Source organism: Oreochromis aureus, linkage group 8 (assembly GCF_013358895.1).
Source record: "Oreochromis aureus strain Israel breed Guangdong linkage group 8, ZZ_aureus, whole genome shotgun sequence".
NCBI lineage: Eukaryota > Metazoa > Chordata > Actinopteri > Cichliformes > Cichlidae > Oreochromis > Oreochromis aureus.
In genome coordinates, this window is record NC_052949.1 from 8,408,878 (window position 1) to 8,427,100 (window position 18,223).

Consider the following 18,223-nt stretch of genomic DNA (forward strand, 5'->3'; position numbering starts at 1 on the left):
ATTGTATGAAAATCAGTGTTGAGAGTGTTCAGAGTCCTTGTCACAAAAACAACCTCAATTTAGTTGTTTTTGTTTTCGCTACTTCAATCAAATCTACTCTCATTTGAAAATAGTTCTACTTCTGAAAAAGTGCTGTGCTTGTCAAAAAAACTAGTCTTGCACCAGCCAATCAGAATTAAGAAGTGGCATGACTTGCGATATCAACACTGGGAATAAGGGTGGAGCCAAAAACTTTACAAATGTAGTGTTTGTAAACAGGAAACAACAAGCACCAGAGAGGAGCACTCTGAAAATGGGACCAGGGGCTCTTCAAGCACTATTTGGCTACGTTCACACTGCAGGTCTTAATGCTCAATTCCGATTTTTTGATCAAATCCGATTTTTTTGTCTGCTTGTTCACACTACAAATAAAATGCGACAGCAAACGCGCTCTAGTGTGAACGCTCAAAGCGGCCCGCATGCGCATAGGAAGATGTCACACACAACGCGCTCTGTTTAGACCCAGAGCAAACAACATTGTTTGACTGATGGCCCTTAATATAAAGACTTCGGACTTTACGTTTCCCAAATTTTACTTTAAGTTCTTTTGTTATTTACATAATAATGTAGATAACCTAATAATTATCCTTATTGCTGTTTTAGAGAGGAGCGGTGCTTCAAAGGATAGTTGCAGATTTCTGTCAGAATCTGCAGATTACACAGTACAAATAAAATGTTCACGTTTCTCCAACGTTGTCTTCCAAACAGTTTCACTGACATCTACACTGGATGGCCAGGAAGCGTTCGCGATGTCTTCTCGGGCGCTTCTCCGGCGCTGATAATTGGCGTCTGTCTCGTGTCAGTGACGTAAAAGACGGATTTAATGCGACATGACCGTTCAAACAGCAGTCGCTTTCTAAAACATCGGATATGTATCGGATTCAGTACCACATACGAAAGTGACCCAGATCGGATTTGAAAATATCGGATTTGTGCCGTTCACACTGTCATACCGTGATCGGATATGGGTCGCATAGGGTCAAAAAAATCGGATTTGATGCGCTTTCGCCTGCAGTGTGAACGTAGCCAAAGTAGCACTTCAAAAGAACAGTTAGATCAGTTTAAATAATGTCAAAACTAGAATTTGAAATTTCATCTTTAAAAAATAAAATAAAATAAAATGTGACCACAGTTTGCTGTGTCAGTTTAATCTATCTGAATGTGGTATTTTTAACTAAATAGCATGGCTGCATGTAACAGAAAATAATTGTTTCATTAAAAACAAGCCGGTTCGAGCCCCGGCTTGGACAGTCTCGGTCGTTGTGTCCTTGGGCAAGACACTTCACCCGTTGCCTACTGGTGGTGGTCAGAGGGCCCGGTGGCGCCAGTGTCCGGCAGCCTCGCCTCTGTCAGTGCGCCCCAGGGCAGCTGTGGCTACAACGTAGCTTGCCATCACCAGTGTGTGAATGCGTGCGTGAATGGGTGGATGACTGGATGTGTAAAGCGCTTTGGGGTCCTTAGGGACTAGTAAAGCGCTATACAAATACAGGCCATTTCACTCGAATCATCAGCACCACCTCACTTTACCATTCTTGCTTTTTATATTTTATAATCCCATGCACTTCGAAGAATGATAATGCAGCATCAAGCCCTGTCCAGATATAAAGCAATTAACTTGCTGCACATTCCCAGCTGTTGAACCAACATAGTTACCACTCAGTTGCATGCGAGCTGCCAGTGGTAGTTCCATTTTGAGGTGACTGTTGTTATAAATTGCCATCCATCCTCTTCCACTTATCAAAGTAAGAGTTGGGGGTCGGGGGGAGGACTTATCCCAGAGGCAGGGTACATACACCCTGGACAGGTTGCTCATCTGTTGCAATAAAACTGAATTTAATTTAACTGCTTTATTTGGTTGCATTTGGTTTAAAGACATTTACCTCAGGATTCGTCCACTTTGCGTCTCCATTTGCTTCGCTATTTCATCTTTCCATGCTACGGGTCAAAAAATTTCACTGAAATTCCATGGTCTATGGTCAGCACATTGCTGCTCGTCTCTTCCTGTGTCAAGGTCCCGTGATGAATTACTTGAATGTAAATCAGGAATATAACTCGGAATATACATTACGCTGTAAAAGATAACCTTCCTGCTGTTTTCTGTTAGGCTACAGGATGGGGCACTTACTCCCTGGAAATGTCTAAGTTAATCTAAATCTAATCTTAGTCTTTACCAGTAGTATCTTGCCATACATAGATAGTGTTTCTTTCTTTCTTTTTTTATTTTCAGCCCAGTACACTGGAGGTAAATCTTTTTTGTAATGCTCACAGAACTGAACTAAAAATACATAATCCACTATGTACTCTTCTTTCATCTCTCCATGTCTTTTTATTCTATGGACATCCTATATTTGTGTGTATATGTTCCTGCCTCCCTGGTTTTCCATCTTTTTTTCTTCCTATCTTCCCCCCTCTATCTACTTCTTTCTCTCTCATTCTCAGGACATGCAGATGACACGGGGCTTGGCCAGACAAAGTGATTCCACAGTGCCGAGGTCTGCCAGGGAGAGATAGCTTAGACACAATGTCACTGCTGTTAGCAATGTAGATGCAGACTGCCGAGGGAAGGGAGACTCGAGCTCGAATGAGAACGGAAGAGAGAGAACTAGAAGTGAGGGAAAAGGAGGAAAAAAGAAACCTGGCAAAAGGGCTTCTGGATGGAACCAATGTTCAAATATACACAAAGTATATAGAACTTGCTTAATTAGACTAAGTGGAGAGGATACTTTCTAATGTACTTTGTTTTATCCCTTTCCATGAGCAGTTCTATTAAATCCAACAGGAAGTTCATCGCCTCTGGCTGAATGAAATGCACCCCTCAAAGAAAATCTGTGCTGACCCACTTCCCTCGGTATGTCAGTTATCTAGAGGAAGCCAACAAACACACTCTACTCTCTACCACCTCTGAGGTCTATACTTTAGCTAAAAATAGACGCACACACCCAGGCTTGCTTGATTCTATAAGACTTTGCAGCTCTCAGATAACAATACACTCGATATTTACCGGCCTATATCGATCCCCCAAAAAAAAAGAAGAAAAGAAAACCCAACATGCATTTCTCAGCTTTCACGTGTTTACACATCCATTCATCCATCCATCCTTCCAGCATTTCTTCCTTGGGGAGTTATAAAATTTCAGATTTAGGTTGTTAAAATCCCCACAGCTTCAGGAACACAGCCAAACCTGTGTTCAGCACGCTGGAACCCCATCTCAGCTGTGAAATACATGTTAATGCATTATAATTTCTCCTATTTATTAGAGGAAACTGAAGAAAACAAAACCTAAAATAAAGCATGAAAAAACTGTAAAAATATTGCAATTCATGTATATATTGTAATGTACATTAATAATTTGTGGGCTGCTGAGACAAAATTCAACATTTAAAAAGAAATCTTCGACTCTGGGAAATGATGATGGAATTTTTTCACTCTCTTCCACAGATTCTAGATCAAAAAAACAAGTAATTGGTTGCTGACCTATAGTTCATAAAAAACTGGAGATAATTAATGCTGTCAAAATCAATAGACTTTTGAGATTAAAATAATGTGTTAAAAAATAATACTATTAATTTACTACTTTGTACCTGCTGTAGTAGCTATACAAAGCGGGAAAGCTGTGTGGGGCTTTTAAAAAAATGCAAAATTCCCAACTCACTTTTAAGAGTGACAAACAGTACTATCAGGCTCAACAGTGGGGACAATAGTCAAGTTGTATTGCCTTCTCTTGTATCAATAATTGCAGTGAATTAGCTGAATTATTTCTCTGACATAAATACATATAAATGAGGTGCTCTTCTTAAGAAAAGCGTGATAAATTGATACAAGTAAAGAAGATATTTAAACACAACTACAACTGCAAAAGCCCTATCACCTCCAAGTTTGTGTTGCATCCTCTGAACCACTAAAAAGCATCTGGTGTGTTGACCAGAGGAATGACACAGGACATATGGGTGCAGCAGTTCTGTTAGATAAGTCGAGGAACAACCTTTGAGAGACTTGAAAACAAATTAAAGGACTTTAAAAATGATTTGTAAACAAAGTGGAAGCCAGTGAAAAGAAGATAAAATTGGAGGTATGTGCTCTCAATTGCTTGCACCAGATAAAAATCAGGCATTTTTGCACATGCTGTAGGCGAGCAATAGAGGCCTAATTCCAATAAGAAGTGCAGTGCAGTAAGAGACGAGATGTTAAAAAAGCGTATATCGCCATTTCAAAGTTGATTTCGACAGAACACTCTTGACTTTTGACAGCCAACTGAAAAAAGCAGGAATTGAGCACTGCATATACTCTAGTATTGAGCTTTAGAGCAAGATCCATTTTCACACCTAAATTTGTAATATTGGAATTCCTATGTGGGCCAGTGAGGAAATGTTGACACAGGCAATACAGTTGGTGCCACTGAGCTTAAACAACATGACTTATGTCATGTTCTCATTAAAATTAGGAAAATTTAGATTCATCTATCCCCTGATGTCAGTAAAGCATTAGCAGGGTGTGCCGTGAGAAATGATCAGGTGTGCTGTGGAAGATTATGTGGTTCCACCTGATTAGTACTCTAAGGCTACGTTAACATTGCAGGCGAAAGTGCATCAAAAGTGCATCCGACTTTTGATGCACTTTTGATGCACTGGAGACGGAGACGGAGCGAGTCAGTGGACAGAAACTGAGGTTTTGGACTTGATTAGCATATGGGGAGGCAATTCTATTCAAGTTACCACTGTGCAGAAATTGACTGACTGCTGCAACAACACCTACTAGGCTCTGTAGCCGCCATTTTTACTTCCGTACTACCACAGAGTGTGTGTGACGTCTTCTTTTGCGGGCTGCTTTGAGGGCTGTGAACCGTTCACACTAGACCACGTCGGCTGTCACATTTCATTTGTAGTGTGAACAACCAGACAAAAAAAAAAAATTGAATTTGATCAAAAAATCGGAATTGAGCATTAAGGCCTGCAGTGTGAACGTAGCCTAAGCAGCCAGCGTGAGTAACGGGCAGAAAATTTACATTCTCTTCCTCTAGAGGGCAGTAAAACTACCTGCTCAAATTAAATGGGTCGCCAATTGCCAGTAAAACAGAAGAAGACAAGAAGAAATTACATATGCTGTGAGTGCGAAATAGCAATAGATAAATATTTGAAAAGAAAAAGCAGTCAGTCTGACCTGGGTCCTGGAGAAAATTCCGACCCAGATGAAGGCCCTAGCATGAGTAGTGGTCAGAAGAAAACAAAAAGGGGACAAACTGAGCCAATTCCGCTATACCTGGTGCGCGGGGAAAAATGATCAATATGCTTTTTGTGAAATTTTGGTTTGGTGGTGTCCCGTGTGATTTTTCTAATGTGAAATATGTGCCTTGATTCCAAAAGGTTTAAGAAACACTTACAAGGACAGTCTAAAACATGAATGTAGGTTCTGGGTGGAAAAAAATTAAGTCGATGCAGAAGTGCAGGCTTAAGGCACTTTAACAATTTCTTCATTTTTCTGACCCTGAAGCTACATCCATGTGTTCAGTCAAGTCTGTAGCCCATCCAGTGGATAATAGGCTTCTCATTTCCCACCACCAACTTCTCTTTGGAAAAACGGTAGCTGGCTTTGGTATAGACATAGCCTCCTCCAACTTCTCAGTAGTAACTGCGAGTTCTTTTTTAGGTGTTTGTTTGTTTGTTTAAGGAATGGCTTTTGGGCATCCTGTGGTTATCCCCTATTTAATGTCACAAAGTTAAACTGTGGGTAACTCCCTTGAGTCTGCAGAACTTTAGACTGAGAGAAAGTGTGCACAAAGTGGTTCAAATGGTTTGTGAGAGACCCTGCCTAAGCTCTAAGGGTCTTAGAGGAATCATGTCTCAGTCAGTGACTCTGTGAGTATGGATAGTGGAATGTCTAGCGTACCAAACTCTTGGTGCTTCTTTGTATGTCTCTTTTGCTGGTAGTAACAGTTTTATTCTGTGGCTTGACAAAGGTGAAAGTGAAATAAACTGTTCATAAAGTTTGGTATCGATAAATGCCAATGGGCAATGGTGTTTGAAAGTGCAGCTTGACGAGTTCAAGTGTGTGCATGGAATAAAGCACACTCTCTCCAGCAACAACCTCTGTCCTGATATTTCATGTATACTGACACGATGTACACAGTTTTAAAAGTTTAGTTAGAACTTTAGAGAACTGCAAAAAGCAAAAGCAATGACTTTAGATTGACCAGAGATTTTACATTTAAAAATTAATAACATTCACTCTTCTTTAGAAAACACAACTCTATATTAAATTCTGTGATTTTGTATTTTAATATCCAATATTAAAAGATTTGATCATGTGAGAAAGTAATTAACTGCTGTTAAGAAGCAAACTATCTGATCTTTTTATTTTATTTTATTTTTCAACACAGATTGACAGGAATGGTGATAATATTACATCCTTGGACTCACACGATAGACACCAAAAGAAAAAAAAGAATTCACACAGGCACTAGCTTCCAAAAAAATATAACAGATTCCTTTAAAAGCAGAACAAAGACCTCTGATGTACCTCAGGATGTGGGTGGCATTTATTCTGGATGGCTGTAGTGTGCTTTTGAGAGTTTGCAATTATCCTGCTACACAGAGGGGAAAGCACCAGTAACGCGCAGAAGAGGTTCTATGGATTTTACTATCCCCTCACAGCTGTGTCTGTCTGTGGCGGTGTGTCTGTGTGTGTGATAGAAGTGAGTGAGTGTTTGGGGGGGAAAAAAAAAGTCAACACAGTGACTTGGAAATGGCACGGTTGCACAATGCCAACTGGCCTAGTCAACTCTGAGTCAGTACCAGATGGATTCACACATGCACATATACGTACAGATCATCCACCAGCATGGATTGGTGGGCACGTTAAATATACTAGTATCATACCTGAAAGGCATCCAGCACTAGAAAAAGATACAAATACACACAAATATCCACACTGTGGACACCCCAGTTATCATGAACAGATTGGATCAGTAGTGAAAGTAGCATCTTCCTTGTAATTTTTCCAAAATACACATACCAACACAGTGCTAAGGCTGTTTGGCCGGGTGCGATGCCATGTGGTCTGGTGTCACCTGACAGGCATATCAAAGTCTGACACACTTGGTGCTGCATTTCCAGACTAGTGATGGAATGGAGTGTTAATCCTGCAGGAAGGCAGGCGGGAAGGCGGGAGCTGTTTCTTTAGGGCACGGTGCCTGCTGTTAAATCGTCTCTACCTCTACTGTCTGCCTGCATGCTGCAATGGCATGCTGACCCCTGGCCCAGTTGTTCTGGCACTATTGATGAATGAGGGGGCAGTATTGTATGAGTCATGTAAGCGAGTGGACTGCGTTGGTGTGTGTGTGCTTGCACGTCCATGTGTGTAGGTGGCTGAGGATGTGCAGAGTGAATGTGTATCAGTGTAAGATACCTCGTGTATGTTAATCTATTGTAACTAGTAGCTTTAAATAGAAGTTTACCATATTATGGATACTGGTCACACACTCATGGCCGTGTGTGAGGCGTTGCCATAGTTACTAAATGATCTTTCACAATTAGTTTAGTTCACTGAGAGTTGCCAGTGAGCAGCACAAGGATTGTCACTGGTCATGGGTTTTTAATTCAAAATGTCAATCCTTTGTCACAGTCCTGAACGTTAACCGTTTGTGGCTTGAACCACAAAATAACCTTTTTAATACCTAAGAGCGTATTTGTTTTGGTTTAGACACACGGGTGCAAGGATAAATATCCTGCTTTGAAATCCTGGATTCTTCTCCTCTTCTTTTGCACCTGTAAAGCTCTTATTGTTACAATCTGTAACAGTTGGATATACACATAAACTGGAGTAATACACGCAAGGTTTAAGACTGAACATTCCAACTAAAACCCATGTTAAACTGTCAGTACTCCTCCTGAAATATTTGTGTATGAATGTGCATACAGAATGACAGTATGTGTTACAAGCCATGGCTTGACCTCGGCATGTTCATAGTTCAGAGGTACTGGGCTGCGTCTGGCTGCACATAGCAGCCAGCAGATAACTGGCCTGAATACTCCAAGTGACACAGGCATCTGGCACCTGCAGAGCCACTGGCAATGGACAACCATGTTACATCGTGTGTCAATGTGTGGGCAAGGCTTTGAGCTTGCAAATGCCAGCAGCTGTTGTCCTTATACCAATTCCCCATCTCTCCAAAGCACACCTGTACAACAATATGAAGCCCAGGAAGGGGCTGGCGTCTGGCACATTAATACTTTCCACTCTTTGCGGTAGTCAGCAAAACACTGCGGGCTGAGAAACATTGGTCTTCAACGAGTCTCAAACAACCACTGTGCTAAACTTAATCAAAGACATCACAGACAATAAAAGAACAATAAAACAGCAGTCCTTTCAGCGTTCAACCAGGGCATACAGTATATTCCATTTGCCCACAGGGCTACAGCACTCAGCTTTACAACTCAGCGATTTTTCAAAGTAATATCCTTGCTTTCTGCCCCAACTCCACCTCCTCTTCCAGTGAAGTGGTTGATGTAGAATGGAGCAATTCATTCAACTCTGGGATGTCTTCAACGATTGACTTCTGTATTAAAGTGAAATAAGGACTGGCCTGGTTGGCTGCAAGCAAATGAATGGGTCAAACATAAATATTGGGTTACTACTTCACTGACCTTCCCTGCCTTGCTGTCAGTACTAGTCCTTACTTGTATTTGCAGTGTATAGTTTTTGATTGATATATATATATATAAAAAAAATCTTATAACAGGTTTTTTTTTGGTGCATTGCATAGCAAATTCATAGATTAAGGGCAAAAAAAGTTCTCAGAGACTAAATTTGATGTTCAAATCTCCAGTTTTGCAAAGTGGTTATGTTTTCCTGTAGCAATATCTTCTGCTTTTTGATCATAGTGAAGGTATTTACAGAATTATTGGACTGATATTTATGACCTGCTGACTATGAATTCGGATGATTATGATGACTTTATGACTCAAAATCTCCACCACTAAACATGTGTCAATCTGTTAAATTGCTAATTACATGCTACAAATCAGCATGTCAAAACTGTCTTTGAGAAGTATCTCATTGACGCTGTAAAGACTGATGTATCGTTACCAGTGGCATTAATAACAGGGAAGATTAAAAATAAAAAAAACAGCAGAGAAATGATATGAATTGAGAAATAGACATCGAAGGGTGCAGGAGAGGAAGGTGTAGAATACACACACATATATATATATATAAAAATTGAGTGTAAGAGCAGTAGAGTCCTCCTTATCCCCTTTGCTCTATACTTTGCAGGGCTCAGACATACAGTAGAATCAAAGGTTGGAGTCAGCATTAAGTGCATTCGACAAATGGGTCCCTGCAGAGAAACCTGTAGGTGTTTAAACCAAAAGCGGCTGTACATTAGGGGCTGTGTCTCTTTCCCTCTGTCTCTTTCAGACCATCGCACAGACACACAGTCTTCCTTTCTCTTATGCACAAGATCACATACACATCCACACCCACATTGTGTCTGTTGCCAGTAAGATTTCTGCTTCGTCAGTAAACAGTTGACCGTCCTTGTCAGTAAAATGTTTATGTAGCTGGCCATAGTCCTGGTAAAGCTGGCAAGGGGAGCTGGCTCAGAAGATAAGACCACAGATGAAAGAAGAGTGCAATGATAAATAATGACACAAAGCCACCAAAGAATAATTACACAGAGAAAAAGAGAGAAAGAGGGCTATTTAAAGTAACTACAGGGAGGTTAGCAAAGTGTATGTTTTTTAGACTTCCGGCACCTTGCCAACAGATGAAACTGATACACATCTGGGCTAACTGCTGCTCAAACGGAGCACACCAGGCGAGAGCTCGAGTACCTGCTGCAAGGTCAACTCACTGTGGAACTATTTTGAATGACAGTACAGAAAATGTGAATACATAAACGAGAAGGGCAGTGTTTTGCATATTTAGTTTTGCTCTCTAATATCACATTGTCTTCAGTAATACTGTTACGATATATAAAACAGCATATTGCAATAGCAACTCTATGCATTTACATCCCCTAGTGCGTGCAACAATGAGACGAACCCCAGCAAGAGCATAACCTTGTGTCAGCCTTCACTGATGATTTAGTGCATATAAAAAGAGCTACTTCAACAACTTCCAACAAAGTACATTACTTTGCAAGAAAACAGTTCCCATTAATATGGAAACAACACACTTGTTTCCCACTTGAGGCAACAACATACAATCAAGCACAACCAGGCTACAAAAGAGGGTATAGTAGTGGCTGGTAAAATGCATCCCAAATGCAAACATCTGCCGAATATCGCTAGAGCACTATCTAGTTGTATTTCGTATGATCGGAAATGCTGGATGGAAATTACTGATGTGGTTGCACTATGGAAAAGCAGAGCTTTAAGCAGCTGGTTTACAAACCTCAAGTCAAGAAAAAAAAGCATTGTAGATAGAAAATATTTTCCAGTTTTGTTATGTGACAATATTGTGTAGCTCCTGAAGAGGTACAAGGTGAAGTTACTTTAGTTATTGCTAAAATAAAGTATTAAGCAGTTATTTTATACTTCATATGACCAGAGAAAACACTACATAGGCTACTTTTTTTGCTTGCAATTGACTTAAGCTGTACACTGCAAGATGTTTAATGCAGTGTCATTACTATTGCACTATAATGGTAGTGCTGCTTCTGGCACCTTGTTTCAGTCAATTCACACTTCAAATTGCGAAGTGTGTCATCAATGACAGTAGTTCATTGGAAAGGAAGGCTGGAAAATGCCCTTCATTTACTTCCACTCATAAATTCTGCTGCCTGGAAGCTGCAAGAATCAGTAAAAGCGGTTTTATTTTTTTATTATATTGTCAGAAATATCAGTATTGGAAAAATTCTTGAAATATATGATATAATTTTGAGGCTACCCAGTAGTTGGGAATGGACAAACAGAAAGACCTTCCATTATTTCACCCGCCACTTACTAATCACCATCTACTCAGTTCTACATTGAACGGGAAGCAGCTCATCCCTTTGAGTTTGAGTTATTCTACACCTGAATTTTAGAAATTTAGAGAAGACAGTGACAAGTTGAAGACAATCCAGTCCTGGCAAAGATAAAGAACAGTGAAACATCCAGATAGCAGTTAAATAATCAATGTAATTTGAGGCGTATTTTAAGCAGTTTGTTAAAAATCTCCTTTCTGAGTTCATTTAATGCATTGCTTCTAGAACTGGGTAGGTTTTTTTTTTAACAACATCATTGCTTGCTCATACTTTGGCAACAGTTTATGGCTACTTGTGTTCTTATGTTGCCAACTGTGAGAAAGCCAGAAATTTCTTACGTCTCTTCATAATTACACCCGCAAGGCTGACCTGATTTTTTTGCCACTCTGCTATGCAAATCTACAGTACTATAAACAGAGTTGTACAGTCCAGGGTTTATCTCGCTATCGTTCGTCTTGGTCTTTTAATACTCCTAATATTCTCTTCCTTACTCCTACACTTTTCTCAGGCTCCCCCATCTTCCCCTAGAAAGCTGATCAGTCTGAGTCTTTGCTCCAGGTTGTGGCTGTTGCAAATCCATTTCATCAGATAAAAGAGGGGACAGAAATCTGATGCTGCTTCAGATCCTTATGGGTTTGACAGAGAGGAGCAGATGAAAAATGGGGGATTACTCCACTCTCTCCTTAATAAGTCTACACAGAAGGGGAACCGTTACAGCCATATGTCCAGTCATCAAGTCTTATTGTAATCTGATTGAAATGCGGTGGAAGACAGGATGATGTAGGAGGTAAAGAACTTCTAAAAAGCCTTAGAAAAATGAAGTAGTTCTTTTTCTAAGGTCCCAATCTCAAAATACAAAATACTGAACATGTAGGAGCATGGTCAGGCATCACAGTGTGCAAAAGGCCACTCAGCCAACAAATAATCCCCTTTGAATAATGGCTGTTATTCTATTTCACTCCCAGCTTCTCCAGATTTAGGCTGGTTGTAATTTCCCCTTTTATATGGCTGAGTTCCCACAAGTGACTGTGTGAGAGTTTCAATCTGCATCTCTCTGCAGACCCAGTGAATGCAAAGAGAGTGCTAAAGCTGATCATTTTTCCACCTTCTTACACCTTACCTCCACTGTCTCTCTTTGTGGCAGTCTTCCACTTCTTCTCTTCCTTCTCTACTACTGGCTGTCATAAGCCACCTAACGTCCCCACAGCAGTCAGCTTCCTTTGTCACAGTAGACATTTAAGCTATAAGGGATTTGAGATGAAACAGTGCAAGGAGTTAGACCACATTACCCTACAAAAATCTATGCTGATACCCGTTGGACAGACTGAGTAGGGCAAGGAGAAGAGAAAGATTATACCACACCGTAGAAAATATAGTGTCTCTCTGCTGTGAAAACACTGTTGAGCAAACTTTGCTGTGTTGGATGCAAACAGGAGCCTGCCACCAGGGGACACAAACCAAAGTTCATCTGCCTCCTCTACAAAAGCAACAACCTCGCCAACAATAAACACATGACACAGCCAGAAAGGCATCAATGAGGCCACTGCAATAATGAGATCTGAGGCAATAGTGCACTACGTTGTGCTTACAAATTGGAAAAGGTTGAAACTCTGCACATAGAGCGAAGAGAGGACCAGAAGTAATCTGCCCCAATAAAGTCATATGCAGAAACTTAGTGGAGTCACTGCTTCCACCTTCTTTGTGCGATTAAAATGTCCCCAATTCACGCCACATCTTCTTACTAAATACTGCAAACCCTAATTTTAAGAAATGACTCAGGCAGGAATCGATTAATTAAAGCAATAAACTGTATATTTACTTATACTTTATACTTATACTCCAAGAGTCAGCGCTGTGAAGTTGCCAGGCAAGATTCCAGGAAATCATTTTATCTCAAAACAGCTGTCGACTGACTGAATTGTCAACTCGTTACACTCCGTTTCTATCTTCATTCTGACGCTGAGGATGTCAGACCAGAGACGGCTTGTTGTGTAGCCATATTATCCCAAGAAGGTACCGAAAACTACCAAGCATTGGCAGTTAAGTATATCCCCATGACAGCATAGAGCTTGTCAACACAGCACTCAAAGGACTGTATTTATTTATATATTTGTTTTAGTTTTTCAACTGAGAAATCTTGTTGTAATGTCAATGAATTCATTGGAGTGGATGAAGTCTGTTGTGAAGCAAGTTGTAGCCTGTACCCCTCCATAAAACCACAACTTGTTATAACATTTTTTTTTTTTATTGTGCATGGATTTAGAGGTGCTAAGTGGCCTATTTTTAATCTTTGAATCATACTGGCACTTGACAGTAAGAATAGTACTGAGCAATGTAGGAACCCATCAACTACTCTGATATTATTTCTGTTCCCTACACCAACTGTCTTTAATAAATGCAGAGACATTAAAAAAAAAGAAGACTGAACTGTGCAAACTCTAGTCAAATGTCACTGGCCAACAGAACTCAGACTTCAACTCAACAGAGAGCAGAAACCAGAAAGCTAAGTACCAAAAATCCCTCGCCTAATAATTCTACATTTTCACTTTTAGTCTACTTTTAGGTTTTCTGACTTTTTTATTTGAAACTTATACAATAACGGATAATTGACTGATACAGTGATTTATGTAAACAAGCTGAAAAGATAAAATCTATTTCTTTTGTGTAGTAGAGGGAAATCAGAATCAAAACACTTCATTAATCTCTAAGGAAATTACACTAACAGAGAAAAACTTTAGAACGTTTGATGCAAATATTTTTAGTATCCTCGTTATCACCTCTACATATAGTTCTTATCAGCTTGTTATCACTGTGGCATTTCTGGCACTTGACCCTGTTGGAAGTCTGACATATCATTGCTACTGTCTTCCATATATAGCTCACCGAATACAAGTATGACACAACACAGCAACGCTACTCATGTTCTTTGTCTGAACAATTAGTGAGAGGCTAAAGGCACAATGTGGGTGACATTGCTTCGCAGGTCTTTCCTTCTGTCTTGTTCCCTTTCATTCTCTGTCAAACCTGTCACTATACTTGATTGAGAGAACTCAAGTGTGGGCAAGTCGAGCTCTTTCCTCCTCTTGAGAATTACATAATTATTAGTACTTGAAATTGCCTTTAAACTCAGGATATACTTTATGAACATCTCCGTCACGAAAGAGTGCTCATCACAGAGCTAACACAAAGTTTTCTGAGACAAAACCATCAATGTTACCTAATTTGACAAATATAAAGAGCTTGGAAAGACAAGCATCTGGACTTCTTTAAGTTTCTTGAATACGTTTCACCTCTCATCCGAGAAGCTTCTTCAGTTCTAAGAGCAACTGGTGGAGAGTTCCAGATTTTAAGACCTATGGGAGTGTCCCCAAGAAGGTCATGGACACCCTTTTGATCTTCTACCTAATCACACGAGCCAAGGTGTGAAAACGGGTGTGGGTCACAATCGGCCAAGGTTTCAGGTGAACCCATTGTGAAACCTAGCCCCACCCTATCCCTATCATGTGATTTACTGAGTTCGAATGGCCCTGGATGTGAGTGGGCGTTAAGGTGTCTGGGATGGGATGTCAAAAGTGGATTATAGATGACAGACAGTAGGTGTCGTAAGCCACCGCCTCTGTTCAAAGACGGTCGTTCACAGTGGACATAGATGCTTCTTTCACTCCTCTTTCAAACCATCTGTCTTCTCTGTCCACAATATGAACATCTGCATCCTCGAAAGAGTGACGTTTGTCCTTTAGATGCAGATGGACAGCCGAGTCTTGTCCCATCGAGGTGTAGTCTAAGGAGCCTAAGAGGTTAAGGGGGCTAAGGAGCCTAAGAGGCTCCTTAGACTATGATGACCCGGATGACCTGGATGACCATCAACCTTCCTAGACATATTTTGACAAATGACAGTTTTGGGGAACCACTGAGAGAAGTCAGTGGAGAGCATGATTGAGTTTGTTCACATTTTGTCACCATGTTCAGGTCTAAAAGCGTTGTCACAAAACTAGAACTTCAAGTCTGATACCAACACCCAAGAAAATATTCCACACTAGATATGATATCACGAGGGCAGAAAAAGACGAAAAACTAAAAGTCAATTGTTTTTATGTAGTTGAGAAAAATAAAGAAAATCAATGACGGCATTATTTTTATGCTGTCTGATGCAGTGCAAAAATAAACATAATTCCTTTTTAGCTTCTCTCAGTGAAAAATACATTTTTAGAATTCCTGATGAGCACTGTGCTTCTGGTGACTTGGCATCATATTTTAGTTACTGATCAAATGGAGTTGGTAAGGTTGCCACGTTTTTGTCTAGTTGCTGGTAGATTTTTTTCAGCTTTAATCTGGGACTTTAAGAGAAAGTCATTACTTAACAGCCAACTAATGTGGCAACTGGATAAATGTACTTTCATTTGCTCTCTTAGTTCCCAAAGGGTCGCCACAGAGGATGGATGTGAATGTTTGATTTGGCACAGATTTTACACTGGGTGCCCATCCTACTCAACCCTCCAATTTATCCAGGCTTGTTACCCCCTGAGGCCGGGTTTGTGTCTGTTGGATAATTGCTGATAGTTAAAAGGCAGATGTTAACGTGAGCGCCGGCCAGGTTGACATTTATGATAAAGTAACTGTTCAATACCTGTTGAATGTTGCTGAATGTGTTGTTCAGTGTAGTGAACACAAACCCTACACAATACTAGGAACAAAAGTCTGAACTATGAGTGGCAGTTACACTAAAGGTTGAGCTGCCAGTCATTATCATTTACTTAGATTTCATTTAGATTATAGAATAACTTACAGCACATCAAAATGCCAATATGCTGAAACAAATAACATGGTAAAAACAAGATGCAATGAAACAACTCCCGACATTATGAGGCCTTAGATCACAAGACACCTTAAGAAGTCCCATATCAAAGCCCCAAAAGATTTTTGATGACTTGAGGAAGCACCGACAATATAACCCAAATCATTATGTCTTTGTGCATATTAGGATCAGACATTGTTGAGCAAGTAGCAACATAAAGTCTTCATGCCCCTTATTTCAAAGGCTTCTTTAACTAACTTTAATATTTCAGTGCATATTTCATCACATTGTTTTGTTGTAAGTGTTTGCTTCAGCAACAACAACCAAACAACATTATAAAGGAACATGAACACAGAGCCACAACAGATTATTATATGATTGGATCCGAGAGGGTATAGCTCCTTTCACGTCTGCAGTTATGGCGCTGTACTTCTGATGAAGGTTTCAAAAATTCATGCTTTATGGTAAAAAGTGTGTCGCTTCACAGTTTTTGCATTTATGGTGAAGTTTGCGAATTGCTGAGCTGGCATTTTATCACCATCAGGCTCAGGATGCTTTTATGTGATCTGTAGATGTTTTACAACATGATCAAGTCAAGATGGCTGACTAAGCCAAATGCTGTATGTCACCTCAGTTTGACTGAGGACTTTTTTAAAATAAATAAAAATGGGGGACACATGCAAAGAGACATGCTCCCACTAAAATATCTTCATGTCTGCACAGCAGTACCTTTGAGCACTGTGTTAAAGAGTAAGGAGTCAGGGGCAATACTGTTGTGGTCAGAGAGCACAGAGAACAAATGATAGGGTTGAAGCGAGCTTGATAGAGGGTTGAGCTAACACCTCAGTGGGAGGAGAGAGAAAAGCGTGGGAGATGAAACTGAAACAGGAAACAAGAGGCAGAGGTCAAAAGCTTTGATAACTGCTTGCTATTTGTGTGCCTTAGCTGTTAAACTGCTGGCTCTAATTGCTAAATAGCAAATATTCATTACCATTCCAGTCATTAGTCATACTGTGTATTTTTCTGTGTGTATATCTGCAGGTGTGGGAGGCCTGGAGTATGAACAATGCAGGCATAAGTAATAAGGCATCTGTTATTGCTTCTAAAAAAATAGATATTGCAACAAGTACCAGTGCCTTAAGGTAGTTGATTCAGCATTCAAAGATAGTAACAGCAATCAGAGCGTGAATCAGACAGAAAATAATAAAATGTATTTATTACCTTTTCGTGTGCCCATCAGTAGGAAACAGCAGCAGAAAGAGAAAAAAGGGGAAAAAGAGGGAAAAAAGTTAGCAAAATCAAAACACACCTACCTATTAAAAGAATAACAGCAATAACAATATTCTACTAACTGCAATAATTCTGTGAGATTAAGTTTTAAAACACTTTAAAATGTAATTGTGTACATCACCACAACCACAAAAGAAAAAAGAAAGAAAAGATACCTGGACTCATTTTTCCCTTTCTATCTCTCTCAATAAACCTCTGTTTTGCAGTGTTTTATCTCAGTGTGAGTCCAGTACTGGTTCACTGTGATAATGCTGGTATAATGAGTGGCAAGAAACCGTCTGATACATTGGAATAAAAATAAATTCATATTTCAAAGTTGGAATAATTACGGTCTGTAAAGTCTCAGAACTTGTGATTCATAGGCAGCAGTTTGAGGCTATAGTTCTGAGCTGACTTCATCTTTTAAGTTTTCTGCCAACAAATCTCAGTGATATTATGTCTTATCTTCTTTGGTCTCCTTGGTGGGATTTGTTCAAGCAGGTGTGAACAGACACTCAGGTGCAAACCAAAACCACGAGAGTAGAGACCCTTTAGAAGCAGCGGTCTCAGTCGAAGCCCAAACAAACTCTAGAGCAGTTTATTCTTTTTTTTTTTGTGGTGGGAGCATGATCTGACCTAAGCTAAACCACTTCTGTAGCCAGCCGTGCTTTAATTTCTGGGAAACAGAATATCATACAAATGCTAGGAGCTTGCATTGTAGTACTAGCAGCTAACCAGAGAATGAACTGAGGTCTGTCTAAGATCATTTCACTAAAACATACATGAAGTCCAGAATACATGAAATAAAATATGTACTTTCCTGTTCCCAGCTGACCATTAAGAAGAGTAACTATAGTTAAAATAATAATGATAATAATAATAATGATAATAATAATAATAATAAGTTAAAGTTCATGACAAGACAACTCTTTCTGCAAGAGCTGCCAGGAGAAAGCCTCTTTTCTCTTAAATGAACATGGTAGCACAGCTTTGTTTTATATGGATCTGAAGAAAAGACAAGACTTCTGGAACAATGTCCTCTGGACAGACAAGAAGTGAAGATGTTTGGCCATGATGCAGAGCACCATGTTTGGACAAAATTAAACATAGCATATCAATATAACGCCTCATACCAACTGTCAAGCATAGTAGTAGAG

General features: G+C 39.9%; 1 protein-coding gene across 1 annotated transcript in view; it reads right to left on the reverse strand.

Annotated features, from left to right (window-relative positions):
• The window catches only part of sdk2b (sidekick cell adhesion molecule 2b), a 268,384-nt gene that overhangs the window by 124,396 nt on the left and 125,765 nt on the right, over positions 1–18,223 (reverse strand). The gene's annotated exons all lie outside the window — the stretch shown is intronic.